This window comes from Triticum dicoccoides, chromosome 3A (assembly GCF_002162155.2).
Source record: "Triticum dicoccoides isolate Atlit2015 ecotype Zavitan chromosome 3A, WEW_v2.0, whole genome shotgun sequence".
Taxonomy (NCBI): Eukaryota; Viridiplantae; Streptophyta; class Magnoliopsida; order Poales; family Poaceae; genus Triticum; species Triticum dicoccoides.
In genome coordinates, this window is record NC_041384.1 from 752,867,985 (window position 1) to 752,872,258 (window position 4,274).

The 4,274-nt window shown below is 52.8% G+C and overlaps 1 pseudogene; it reads left to right on the forward strand.

Moving 5' to 3' along the window:
• Positions 1–2,792: 2,792 nt before the first annotated feature.
• The window catches only part of LOC119273278, a 3,700-nt pseudogene continuing 2,218 nt past the window's right edge, over positions 2,793–4,274 (forward strand).

Here is a 4,274-nt window from a genome sequence, read left to right on the forward strand (position 1 = left end):
TCGACTTCGCCAAAGCCTTCGACTCTATTGCCTGGCCCAGCCTCCGCAGAATCATGGAGGTGCGGGGGTTCCCGGCTGCTTGGTGCGACTGGATGGACCTCATCCTTCGGTCCTCTAAGGTGGCGGTGCTGCTCAACGGGGTCCCCGGCCGTTGGTTTGCGGTTCGCAAGGGCTTGCGGCTGGGTGACCCCATCTCCCCCTACCTTTTCCTCCTGGCCGCCGACGTGCTGCAACGCATGATTCGGTCGGACGGGACTCTTCGACACCCCTTGTGCGAGGGGGAGCCGTCAGTGGTGCTCCAGTACGCCGACGACACCCTGATCATCATGCATGCTGAGGCGGGGGGCGCGGCTAGGCTGCGCGTCATCCTCGACCAATTCGCCGCCACTACGGGGCTTGTCATCAACTTCTCCAAAAGCACCCTCGTCCCCATGCATGTGGACGCGGCGGTGCTTTGCGGCGGTGGTTGCGACGTTCGGGTGCAGCGTTGGCACCTTCCCACAGACCTATTTGGGTCTTCCGTTGTCCAGCGACAAGCTCAAGGTCGACGACTTTGCCCCGATGCTGGCCAAGGTGGACCGCTACCTTGCGGGATGGCGTGCTAGGCTTCTGTCCCCCGCGGGGCGTCTGGTCCTCATCAACGCAGTCCTGGACTCCCTCCCTACGTATGCCATGGCGGCCATGTGGCTCCCGCCGGCTGTCCTGGCCAAGTTGGATGGGCTGCGGCGTGCATTCCTGTGGAACGTTGCGGGTCGGGCCTCCGGTGCTCAGTGCCTCGTCGCCTGGGACCGGGTCTGCCGGGCCAGGGCCGAGGGGGGCCTCGGCGTTCGCGATCTGAGGGCTCAGAACGACTGCCTCCTCCTCAAGCTTCTCCATCGTCTTCACTCCAGAGTGCCGTCCCGGTGGGCCTGCTGGGTTTGGGGCCTGCTTGACGGACGATCTCTCATGAGCCCCGGTCGCTCCCCTCTCTTGGGGGAGCACTGGGGGCCCCTCCTTGGGTTGCTGCCCGTCTACCGGGCGCTCACACGTGTTGAGGTGGGGGACGGGCGGGTGACCTCATTTTGGCACGACAATTGGCTCGCCTGTGGGGTGCTCCGGGTGGCCTTCCCCGCCCTCTTCTCCCATGCTACCAGCTTGGAGGTCTCGGTGTGGATGGTGCGTAGGCGAGGTGTGAGGTCCTTGCTCGTGGCACGGCTCACCCCGCTGGCCGCTGAAGAGTGCGTTGTTGTTCAGCGGATGATGGGCGATTGCCTGCCTGGGGAGGATCCGGACTCCCGTCTTGCCACGTTGTGTGCGAGGCCTGACGGGGGCTTCTCTGCTAGGGGCGCGTATGCCCTTGCGACCTTTGGCGGGGTGGAGGCGGCTCCGGCGTCCTTCCTCTGGTCGTCCCGCGCCCCGTCGCGCGTCAAGTTCTTCGGATGGCTCCTCTTCACGTCACACATCCATACGAGGGATGTGCTCCTTCGCAAAACCATCCTCACGGCTGCCCGTTTGCGGTGCAGTTTTGGCGGTGCGTTGGGCTCTCGCCCGCCGGTGCTTCGGTGGGGGCCCTGTACCTTTTCGACGCTTCGCCCGCTGTCGGCGTTGCCTCTCTTGCCTCCTTCGTCCTCCTCTGCTGTTGGAGGCTCTGGAAACGATGGAACGCTGTCGTCTTCAGGGAGGACCCGTGGTCCCTGGCTGCTACACTGAAGGCATGTAGGGACGACGTGGTGTTATGGCGTGCCAGACTGCGGGAGGGAGACCGCTCCCATATCGACGTCTGGCTGGCTGTTCTTAGGACCGGATGAAAAGCTAGATGGCTAGCTAATTGGCTAGTTCGCCTTTTCCTTATCCTTCTGTAAGCTCTCCCTCTCTATAATCTGACACTCAGGGGTTTTGTCCCCTTTACGCAATATATATTCAGGTGGTGGGGAGGCTCCCCCCTCCCCCGGTGAAAATTCAAATTTTTTTTTTGCTGATGTTAAGGGCCTTTAGCCCGGGCGTATGGTGGACTTCCTATCTGTGTTTGGCATGGATTTTTACTAGGTGCTGGTAATCCCTTTATTGTACAGAGGAAACCTTCGGAAATCCAGAAATGAGGCATGTAATGTGATTTATTAGGGACTGACATAATTATCGGCACCCTTTGGTGGGCTATAATTATCTGCGCTAGAAGGTATTGACGGACACGTGATGTCACGGACATGGTCTTCTCCTTCACGTCGCATCAAATACATCACTTCCACAAGAATGTGTACTACGAGGTCATGGTCATCTCCTTTCACATGGCATCAAATACACACCGCAACCACACCACGCAAGTCTGTCTTCCAGTCTTCCTTGGGCCAACCGTAAGTTTTTGTAACCAGAGATATATGCAGTAGGAGGTCGTCATGAATGTGCTACCTGGAAGAGAAGCCACTGCTGCCTGACCTGAATTTCACAAGTGAAAGGTGTAGTGTAGAGCTGTGGATCATGAGCATATTGCTGATGATGTTCTTTCTGTTGGTACTAGGGTCACTAGCAAGGTTGTCAGAATCACGATTTCGTTGTACAATTCTACGACTTTACGATCCAAACTAACTCCTCTGATTTTATGATTTTGGTCTCTAAAATCTACGTTTCTACGATCCTGATAGTGAAGATTCTATGATTTGCGATTCTACCATCGGAGCTCCTATCCGATACAGAATCATGATTCTAACAACCTTGGTCACTACGGAAGCCAACAGCTCTGGCATCCAGAGTCGTAACAAGTCAGAAGGGCCCCAAGGGGAACCAGGCGGAACCATCGTGTGCCAGTGCCATGCTTGATGGCTGCCCGACAAGCTGTAGCAATGTGAGCTTCACCTACCCCTTTGGTATCGGATCCAGGTGTTCCCCTGAGCCTAACTTCAACCTCACTTGCAACGACACCACTCAGCACCAGGGTTTTGGTTACCACTCGAAATTTCAAGATTTACCATGGTTACCGCATATTTTAGTCCCCCTCGGTAAATGGGCATTTCCAGCAAAAAATTTCAATTTTTTGAATTTTTTGAATTCAAACGCTCAATGTATAGTAAAGTGTGGCAGCACCTCACATCATGCGCGTAGAAAATGTTCCACTGAGCTAGTTCCCCTTTTATGATAAATATAAGTTCAAGTACTATCTATATCTATTTTGAAAGAATTTGAATTCAAAATTCAATTATAAATTTCATTCGAAATTCGTTCGAAATTTTCTCGAAATTTTGTGGTAACCACATTTACCGGTCCCCCTCGGTAAAAATGCCCCATTCGGTAACTAAAACCTTGCTCAGCACCCCCAGGACCCTCTTACACAACGACATTACCGAGGTGATTGAATTTGGTAGCTATTTATGTTTCAAATTTGATCAGGGCCTCCTTCTCGCATACCAACCCCATGAATTCTGGTTAAAGTGTCTACAACTTCTCTTTCAAACTGCCTGGAAGGTCCTTCAATCGTCATTACATTGCTCTAAACATCACTGGCTGCGACCTGGATGTCTATTCCGTCGAAGAGAATGGCATCCGGTCGGTCTGTGCGACAGTGTGCCCGGACCCAGAAATCACAGAGATGGTGGCTATGCACAACTGTAATGGCTTTGGATGCTGTCGTGTAGGTGTGAAAAGCTATGCCAGCACTTATCAGTTCCTATTTGTCCATGGCCACAGCACAAAAAACACCCCCAATAACTCTAACGAGACCTCTCAATTGTGGGATAAAATCAGCATAACTACTGATGGCTTAGAACTCTCATGGGATATAATAGGTAATCAATCTGCCTATATTTCCTGTGTAGGTGAGCATGTCGGATGCATCTACAACTACGATAGACTAGATAGGACATCCATAAATGGCTACAACTGCATTTGCTAACCTTCTACTGATCAGTTTATGGTATAATCCAATTCCAAGCAATGCTGATTGTACCCGTTCGTGTGGTAACACTAGTGTGCAATTTCCATTCGGCTTAGAAGAGGGTTTCCTTGCAACAAAAGCCCGCTGCTGGGGGCCGGATAACCAGGTTGTCGACATAAATATTGATGAAGGGACCACTAACGTTACCGTTCCCGGCCTACAAGGAAGATACAGGTACAGCATATCTGAAAACTTTCCTTTTCCTGTTCCTGGGTCATACTCCTCTGTGCAATGGATTGCTGCTAATCTAAGTTGCGCAGAGGCCCAGCAGAATATGTCTGGATATGCTTGTTTGAGGATCAATATCAAGTGCATAGAAGTGAGTGTTCAAGCCATCCTTGTTGTTGAGAGAGTCTACCCCCAGCCCCCC